The sequence below is a fragment of the Schistocerca americana genome, chromosome 7 (genome assembly GCF_021461395.2).
Source record: "Schistocerca americana isolate TAMUIC-IGC-003095 chromosome 7, iqSchAmer2.1, whole genome shotgun sequence".
In the NCBI taxonomy this organism is placed as follows: domain Eukaryota; kingdom Metazoa; phylum Arthropoda; class Insecta; order Orthoptera; family Acrididae; genus Schistocerca; species Schistocerca americana.
This window is the reverse complement of record NC_060125.1, coordinates 345,408,928-345,419,238: the sequence shown is the minus strand read 5'-3', so window position 1 is coordinate 345,419,238 and position 10,311 is coordinate 345,408,928.

Below are 10,311 nucleotides of genomic sequence, written 5' to 3'. Positions count from 1 at the left end.
TCCTACCTTCCAAACTTCACAGAAGCTCTCCTGCAGACCTCGCAGAACTGTGAAGTTTGGAAGGTAGGAGACGAGGCACTAGCGGAATTAAGCTGTGGGGATGGATGGTGAGCCGTGCTTGGGTAGCTCAGATGGTAGAGCGCTTGCCCGCGAAAGGCAAAGATCCCGAGTTCGAGTCTCGGTCCGGCACACAGTTTTAATCTGCCAGAAAGTTTGACAGAAAATTGTTTTTATTAACCCCAGTTCTCATTAAGCAATGTTTATCGATGACTGGACCACTGTGACCTGACGGGACTCTGAAGTCCCTTTCTGAAAAAACATGAAATAAAAAACCAAAATGCAATATTCCGGCTTTCTTTCTTCTAAGGCAATATCCAGCCTATCATAATTGCACAAAAATACTCAGAAATGACAACGCCAAAGAATAAAAATTCAAGTCATAAAAAAGATCTCAACAAATGTGTTTGGCACTGTTATTGCTGCTGAGCTGGAGAATCTTAGAGGGACCATTTGCGTTTTATTAACACTTGTGTCAATATCGCACCCCCCCACCCTCCCTCCCTCTTGCTGTGTTCACGCCACTGGAGGACGCGAAACAGAAGGTCTAAGAAAGCATAAACAACTGCGCCACAAGATGACGAGAAAGAGACTTCTCGTAAGGTTGTCGTAGAATCACGCCTTGACTGGGCAGATATTCACGCAGCACTCGAAAGGGGTGCGATTATGGTCAGGGGGGTTGCAGGCCCACGATGTCCTCCGAGAAGGATTGAGTCGCCTGGTAGTTGGCAGCACGGTTAGATGTTGAGATGTTCTGCAGCTGTTGCTGAACCATAATTCAATTTGAGAATTCATTCTTCATTCAATGCGGCTGTTAAATGTCAAATCACCTTCAGAATTACATGCTTGTCCGAAGGAACATTACTTAGGACTACACAGTACGACACAGACTACGGTGTTCAGTGCCACGGCAGGGCAATTTGACAGGAGAAAAACAGTGCCTCACTCAGTGCGGGAATCACAGTACCTAGCGCAGGCACAAGGGAATGGGAACTGTGCCGCAACTTGAAGCGTGCGCGTACAGCTGAAGTGGCGACCCCTCCCACCGGAGGTTCGAGTCCTCCCTCGGGCATGAGTGTCTGTGTTTCGAGTCTCGGTGCGGCACACAGTTAGCCGGGGCGTTAGCTCAGCGTGCTCGGTCAGAGGGTTAGCTACACTCTGTAATAAAATAGAAAATGAGTGAGCGGATCAACAAAGAACCTGAACGGGTGACATCGGACGTCCGCCCCGAACAAATTCAACCAACAATATAGAACAAAACGAGATCAAAAAAGGAAAAAGTCGACAAGCGACTGCTCGCGAGAGGTGGGAAGTCCGGGTTCGGGTGCCGATTTGGAACAAATTTTCATTTGTTCTGAAATGTTTCGCAGATGATGCTGAACCATAACCACAATTTGAGAATTCAGTGTTCACTGCATGTGGCTGTTAATCGTCAACACGGTGTCTGTTTCCTCGGACATGCGTCTATGTCTGAAGGAACATTACTTCGGACTACACAGTACGACACAGACCCTGCACTGCATTATCGTTAATTTGTTTAATTGATGTATCGAGCATTGCACTCGCTCGTACAGCATTTTTATCTTGAAATCGGAAGTGTGGTAGGCAGGCAGCACACATAACTGGCGAGTCTAAGCAAGACTTCGTCGTAGCGTCTCATTGGGAAGCTGATTGCAATCCTCCAGTTATAAATTTCAAAGTAAAGTCTCATCAGGTTTGTTCTTTGCAATGAAAGGAGAAAGATAGCAGGAAGAAACTCTAGAGACTTGTAGAGTCGAAAGCTGGTGTTCAAAGATCGTTACTCAACAAGATACTCGCCACCTCAGGCAATGTTGCCTGCTGCGTGGTGAAACTGCGCTGCAGCGATGCACACTCATCCGTGAGCCGCCAAAGCCTACAATTTTGCATTTTATGTCAATAACTACATGAATATCAGTTTCCATAGCTGCTCGTGATGCGTCTTTTTATTATAACCAAGAAATATCACATTGCCCCGAGGACAGCCTTCACAAAAGTACGGTTGCAGTCAAGACTTCAACATAAACGAAATATCAATACTTAAAGGGTAACAGATATTGTTAGCAATTAACGTGAACTATCAGATTGCTTCGGTGTTGTGGAGCTCTATCGCCATCTATTGGTCACAACAACTTGTAACACTAACCTATACAGGGTGTTACACAAAGGTACGGCCAAACTTTCAGGAAACATTCCCCACGCACAAATAAAGAAAAGATGTTATGTTGACATTTGTCCGGAAACGTTTAATTTCCATGTTAGAGTTCATTTTAGTTCCGTCAGTATGTACTGTACTTCCGCGATTCACCGCCAGTTGGCCCAGTTGACTTCGGTGCTTGTGTTGACATGCGACTTATTGCTCTACAGTACTAGCATCAAGCACATCAGTACGTAGCATCAACAGGTTAGTGTTCATCACGAACGTGGTTTTGCAGTCAGTGCAATGTTTACAAATGCGGAGTTGGCAGATGCCCATTTGATGTATGGATTAGCACGGGGCAGTAGCCGTGGCGCGGTACGTTTGTATCGAGACAGATTTCCAGAACGAAGGTGTCCCGACAGGAAGACGTTCGAAGCAATTGATCGGCGCCTTAGGGAGCAGGGAACATTCCAGCCTATGACTCCCGACTGGGGAAGACCTAGAACGACGAGGACACCTGCAATGGACGAGGCAATTCTTCGTGCAGTTGACGATAACCCTAATGTCAGTGTCAGAGAAGTTGCTGCTGCACAAGGTAACGTTGACCACGTCACTGTACGGAGAGTGCTACGGGAGAACCAGTTGTTTCCGTACCATGTACAGCGTGTGCAGGCACTATCAGCAGCTGATTGGCCTCTACGGGTACACTTTGCGAATGGTTCATCCAACAATGTGTCAATCCTCATTTCAGTGCAAATGTTCTCTTTACGGATGAGGCTTCATTCCAAAGAGATCAAATTGTAAATTTTCTCAATCAACATGGGTGGGCTGACGAGAATCCGCTCGCAGTTGTGCAATCACGTTATCAACACAGATTTTCTGTGAACATTTGGGCAGGCACTGTTGGTGATGTCTTGATTGGGCCCCATGTTCTTCCACCTACGCTCAATGGAGCACGTTATCATGATTTCGTACGGGATACTCTACCTGTGCTGCTATAACATGTGCCTTTACAAGTACGACACAACATGTGGTTCATGCACGATGGAGCTCCTGCACATTTCAGTCGAAGTGTTCGTACGCTTCTCAACAACAGATTCGGTGACCGATGGATTGGTAGAGGCGGACCAATTCCATGGCCTCCACGCTCTCCCTACCTCAACCCTCTTGATTTTCATTTATGGGGGCATTTGATAGCTCTTGTCTACGCAACCCCGGTACCAAATGTAGAGACTCTTCGTGCTCGTATTGTGGACGGCTGTGATACAATACGCCATTCTCCAGGGCTGCGTCAGCGTATCAGGGATTCCATGCGACGGAGGGTGGATGCATGTATCCTCGCTAACGGAGGACATTTTGAACATTTCCTGTAACAAAGTGTTTGAAGTCACGCTGGTACGTTCTGTTGCTGTGTGTTTCCATTCCATGATTAATGTGATTTGAAGAGAAGTAATAAAATGAGCTCTAATATGGAAAGTAAGCGTTTCCGGACACATGTCCACATAACATATTTTCTTTCTTTGTGTGTGAGGAATGTTTCCTGAAAGTTTGGCCGTACCTTTTTGTAACACCCTGTATAACGCCATCAAATGTAACTTAATATGTCAAACGGTTATTCTGTTATAAATTTTTATAATCAGGGCTCACCCTGTGCTCACCCTGTATTATTTTAAGAAATACAAAACAAGAAGAAAGTGGCTGGTCGCTGTATTTCGTAAAATAATCCAAGGAAAACGTTTCCTGTATCACGGCGCCTCTTTGACAAAGAAGGAGCCGATCAAATTTTCGTCGGGTTCTAACGATTGTCACCATGCTGGTGAAATTACTGCATGTTCTCATGATGGTCATTATGGACCAAATTCCGGGATACTGTTCTCCATTACGTAAGGAATCTGACAATGAATGTCTCTTTACTCACCAACATTAATCTGAGAGGGAAATGTACATTTAAAGTTATGTAGACATAGAAATAAAATTGATATTGAATAATTTGGAATCATCATAATTCTCTCCCAAGAGCTGCTGACAAAATTTTCTTTATTGTATAAAATCTATAGGATAATATAGTCCATAACGCGTCACTGTTGTTAAACAGTGATATTAGACGCCATTGATTTTGTATTGCCTTGTAAGCTGTTTTAAATATTTTATGGTACCTGATGTTGGTCTGTGGACATTACTAACCGTATAATAAAGAAATTTTTGTCAGCAGTCCCTGGCAGTGTTACTTGAGTTTTTATTTTATTTTCGATTTATAGGGCACCATCTTAAAACACAGGATGCGAGGGGGATAAATGCAGATATTTCTATTGATGGCTGAAGATGCTGTACTGAAAAACGTTACATTGGTATTTACTTCATTTGCAGACTAATAATCATAGCCATTACAAGTAGTATATTTCTCGGTTTGTCAGTACCTCAAAGACTCCACCTGTGGTCTAGGGGTAGCATCTTTGATTAGTAATCAAAACGTCCTCGGTCCCTGGTTCGAATCCCGCCGCCTCTTATATTTCCATTAATAATCAGCATGGGCAGTCGAAGACTACCGGAATAAGAAGTCATCCTAATTCTGCCAACGGCCTTGCCAAAGAGAGCGGAAGAGCCGACAGAGGTTCAGGGCACTCTATTGTCCTAGGGGTTTCTTACTTTTTGTGGTTTTAGGGCGCACAACTTCAACGGTCATTAGCGCCCAGACTACGTTCGGAATGCACCGCGAGGCACAAGTTTAAAACAGCAACGAAAAGGGAAAACACGATAAAAGACAGACTGACAGGCATAGGATTAAAAAAACAGCATAATCAAATGTCCTTAGAGAGGTTTGTCAAGTTGATAAAACGAAGAACGCGAGCAGCTGCTCGTGGGTCATCCGCTAAAATGGAATCTAGAGTACATGGCAGGCCATGATCAAGACGCAGTGTGTTAAAATCCGGACAGGACGTTAAAATGTGGCGGACCGTCAGCAATTGCCCACATGGGCAGAACGGCGCCGGCGCAGCCGTCAGCAGATGGCGATGGCTGAACCGGCAGTGTCCAATTCGTAACCGGGCCAAAACGACCTCCTCCCGTCGAGAAGGGCGGGAGGAGGACGTCCAAGCCGCGGGAAGAGGTTTCAGGGCCCGAAGCTTGTTGTCCGTAAGTGCAGCCCAATCGGCATGCCACAGCGATAAAATGCGCCGAAAAATGACCCTGCTACAATCTGACGAAGGGACACAACAAGAAGCTGTCCGAGGCTGGAGGACCGCAGCCTTGGCCGCGGCATCTGCAGCTTCGTTTCCAGGGATACCGACATGGCCAGGAACCCACATAAAGCTAACCGGAGAACCGACGTCCACCAGCTGCTGAAGAGAGCGTTGGATCCGGTGCACGAAAGGGTGAACCGGATACGGATCACTGAGGCTCTGGATGGCGCTCAGGGAATCGGAGCAGATGACATAAGCAGAATGTCGGTGGCGGCAGATGTAAAGAACAGCCTGGTAGAGGGCAAAGGGCTCAGCTGTGAAGACCGAACAGTGGCCATGGAGCCGGTATTTGAAACTTTGTGCCCCGAAAATAAAAGAACACCCGACCCCGTCATTGGTCTTAGAGCCATCTGTATAAATGAAGGTCATATTAATGAACTTCGAACGAAGTTCGACAAAACGGGAGTGGTAGACCGAACCGGGGGTAACCTGCTTTGGGAGCGAGCTGAGGTCAAGGTAAACGCGAACCTGAGCCTGGAGCCAAGGTGGCGTGTGGCTCTCGCCCACTCGAAAGGTTGCAGGGAGTGAAAAATTAAGGTGTTGAAGGAGGCGACGAAAGCGAACTCCAGGGGGTGGCAGGGCAGAGACATACAACCCGTATTGACAGTCGAGAGAGTCGTCAAAAAAGGAAAGATAAGAAGGGTGGTCGGGCATTGACAGTAGCCGACAGGCATACCGACGAAGCAGTATATCGCGCCGGTAGGTGAGTAGCAGTTCACCAGCGTCAGCATGAAGACTCTCGACGGGACTAGTATAAAACGCTCCGATCGCAAGTCGTAAACCCCGATGTTGTATGGAGTTGAGGCGGCGTAAAATGGATGGCCGTGCAGAGGAGTATACGAAGCTCCCATAATCCAGCTTGGAGCGGACGATCGACCGATATAGACGAAGTAGGACGGTTCGATCCGCTCCCCACGACATGCCACTGAGAACACGGAGGACATTTAGAGAACGGGTACAACGGGCAGCCAAATATGACACATGTGGAGACCAGCTAAGTTTCCTGTCAAATGTAAGACCTAAAAATTTTGTTGTCTCCACGAATGGAAGAGCAACGGGACCGAGTCGTAAGGACGGTGGGAGAAACTCTTTGTAGCGCCAGAAGTTAATACAGACCGTATTCTCGGCAGAAAAACGGAAGCCATTGGCGACACTCCAGGAGTAAAGACGGTCAAGAGAACGCTGAAGACAGCGCTCCAGTAAAACATGTACGCTGCGCGCTGCAATAGATGGTAAAATCGTCCACGAAAAGGGAGCCTGATACATCAGCTGGGAGGCAATCCATTATTGGATTGATCGCTATGGCGAAGAGAGCGACGCTCAAAACTGAGCCCTGTGGCACCCCATTCTCCTGGCGAAAGGTGTCTGACAGGACAGAACCCACACGTACCCTGAACTGTCGATCCATTAAAAAGGAACGAATAAAAAGAGGGAGGCGACCGCGGAGGCCCCATGTATGCATGGTGCGGAGAATTCCCGCCCTCCAACAGGTGTCGTGAGCCTTTTCCAAATCAAAGAACACAGCCGCGGTCGGGCGCTTCCGCAAGAAGTTATTCATAATGAAGGTCGACAAGGTAACCAGATGGTCAACAGCAGAGCGGCGCCTACGAAATCCACATTGTACATTGGTAAGTAAGCGTCGAGACTCGAGCAGCCAAACCAAACGAGAGTTAACCATTCGCTCCATCACTTTACAGACACAGCTGGTAAGCGAGATGGGTCGATAACTGGAAGGCAAGTGCTTGTCCTTCCCCGGCTTAGGAATCGGGACAACAATAGACTCGCGCCAGCATGCGGGAACATGTCCCTCAATCCAGATGCGATTGTAAGTACGAAGAAGAAGAAAACCTTTACCCGCAGGAGAAAGGTTCTTCAGCATCTGAATATGAATAGAATCAGGCCCTGGAGCGGAGGACCGTGACCGGGCAAGTGCGTTTTCGAGTTCCCGCATGGTGAATGGGGCATTATAACTTTCACGATTCGAGGAGCGGAAGTTAGGTGGCCTAGCCTCCTCTGCCTGTTTGCGGGGGAGGAAGGCAGGGTGGTAATGAGCGGAGCTCGAAACCTCTGCGAAAAAGCGGCCGAAGGCATTGGAGACATCCTCAGGGGCCACAAGGACGTCATTCGCGACCGTCAAGCCAGAAACTGGTGAGTGGATCTTAGTGCCAGATAGCCGGCGCAGGCTACCCCAGGCAACAGAAGAAGGAGTAAAACTGTTTAAGGTGCTTGTGAAAGCAGCCCAGCTGGCTTTCTCGCTTTCTTTAATAATACGACGACACTGTGCACGTAATCGTTTATAATTGATACAATTCGCCACTGTAGGGTGGCGTTTAAAGGTGCGTAAAGCACGTCGACGAGCACGTAAAGCGTCTCTACACGCTGCGGTCCACCAGGGGACCGGGACGCGACGTGGAGAAGAAGTAGGGTGAGGGATGGAATATTCAGCAGCAGTGAGAATGACTTCCGTGAGGTGTGCGACCTGACGATCGCGGCTTGTGAAGGTTTGATCCTGAAAGGTCGTCCTGGAAGAGAAGAGCCCCCAGTCTGCTTTGGAGATGGTCCAACTAGATGAGCACGGAGAGGGGGTATGCTGCAGGAGATGGATAACACACGGGAAGTGGTCGCTCGAATATGTATCAGAAAGTGCATACCACTCAAACCGGCGTGCAAGTTGGGTAGTACATATAGAGAGGTCTAAATGGGAATAGGTGTATGTGTCCGAAAGAAAAGTAGGGGCGCCAGTATTGAGGCAGACAAGATTGAGCTGGTTGAAAAGGTCTGCTAACAGGGAGCCCCTCGGGCAGGATGCTGGAGAGCCCCAAAGGGGATGGTGGGCATTGAAGTCTCCAGTTAACAAAAATGGTGCAGGTAGCTGAGCAATAATTTGCATCATGTCTGCCCTGGTAACAGCAGACGACGATGGAGTGTAAATGGTGCAAATGGAAAATGTGAAAGTGGGGAGAGTAATTCGGATGGCAACTGCCTGCAGGCCGGTGTGCAACGTGATGGGATCGTAGTAAATATCATCCCGGACCAGCAACATAACCCCTCCATGAGCCGGAATACCTACCTCAGAGGGTAGGTCAAAACGCACAGAGGTGTAGTGTGCCAAGGCAATTTGATCGCATGGGCGTAGCTTCGTTTCCTGGAGGGCTGCGACGAGCGGACGGTGCAAGCGGAGCAGCAACTTCAAGTCCTCTCGGTTGGAGCGAATGCTGCGAATATTCCAGTGAATAAGTGCCATCGTAAGAGGAAAAGGAAGATGAAAGAAGGGGTCACCTAGAAGGCCGCTGAGGGCCTGGGTTCGAGCGAGCACTGCCGCCGCTATCAGTAGGCGGACAGTCATCGTCCATTGGTTCTATAGGTTCATCGGCCATCTTGGTAAGATGGCCGGGAAGGGGAGCTTCCTCCGCCGGTGAACGGCTAGATGTTCGGCTACCAGCGGTGCGGCCAGGCGAAACGGATGACGGCCTGGGGCGGCAACCGCTGGGTGGCGCAGGAAAAGAAATGCGCCGTGGCGGAGAAGGAGAACTGTGCTTCCTATGAGCCTTCTTGGAAGGTCGTTTGGTGGAAGTACTGGTCGATGGCTGAGAGGTCGAGGTACGTAGGAAGTCTGCACGGGACGGTTCCTTCTTGAAGGCCCGTGCATCTGACTTCTGGGTCTTAGCAGAAGCTGATGAAGGGGCTTGTGTCTGTGGGGTGATGGGAGGAAGAGGAGACGTCGACCGCGCGATCTTAGCACTGGACGAACGGACGACCGTGGTGCTGAAGGTGAGATCGCATGTCTGGGTTGCCACCTCCCTGGTAGTCCGAGGAGACGCGAGGACAGTACTGTATTTCCCCGCTGGGAGCACCGTGGGCTTCCTACTAGCTAATAGCTTGCGAGCAGCCGAGGTGGACACTTTCTCTTTGACCCGAATTTCTTGGATACAGCGTTCTTCCTTATAGATGGGACAGTCGCGGGAGGACGCTGCATGGTCACCCTGGCAGTTCACACAACGAGGAGACGGAGGTGGACAGTCACCCTCATGGGCATCCCTGCCACAAGTGACACATTTAGCCGCACTGGAACAAGACTGGCGAGTGTGATTAAAACGCTGACACTGGTAGCAGCGCGTAGGTGTCGGGACATAGGGGCGAACAAAAATAACCTCGTAGCCCGCTTTGATGCGCGATGGCAGCTTAACACTATCAAAGGTCAAGAAAAGTGTCCGGGTCGGTACAAGGTCATTGTTGACCTTTTTCATGACCCTATGGACAGCCGTCACGCCCTTCTCAGCGAGGAAAGACTGAATCTCCTCGTCAGTCAATCCGTCGAGGGATCTAGTATAGACCACACCACGAGACGAATTCAAAGTTCGGTGAGCCTCAACCCGGACAGGGAACGTGTACAGGAGTGTGGCTCGAAGCAGTTTCTGTGCCTGAAAGGCGCTCTCAGTTTCTAGTAACAAGGTACCATTACGCAACCTAGTACAAGACTTAACAGTACCGGCTATGGCATCTACGCCCTTCTGGATAACGAAAGGGTTGACAGAGGAAAAATCCTTTCCGTCCTCAGATCGAGAAACGACGAGGAACTGTGGGGCAGGCGGTAGTACTTTTGTCACTGGTGGCTGGTCATGTTTCCGTTTGTGGGCAGAAGTCGAGAGAGAAGAAGAGAAATCCATTGCGGAGGAATCCCCCATGATTGCCAGCGTCTCCGATGGCGCGCTCCTTCCTTACGGGGACCCTCTCAGAGGGCACTCCCGCCTTAGTGAATGTTTACACCTCAGGTCACACCTCCCGAGAAACAGACGGAGGGACCAATCGGCATGGTCAGAAGGTATCAGCTCAGGCAATCACCCCTCCCTGGGCCTG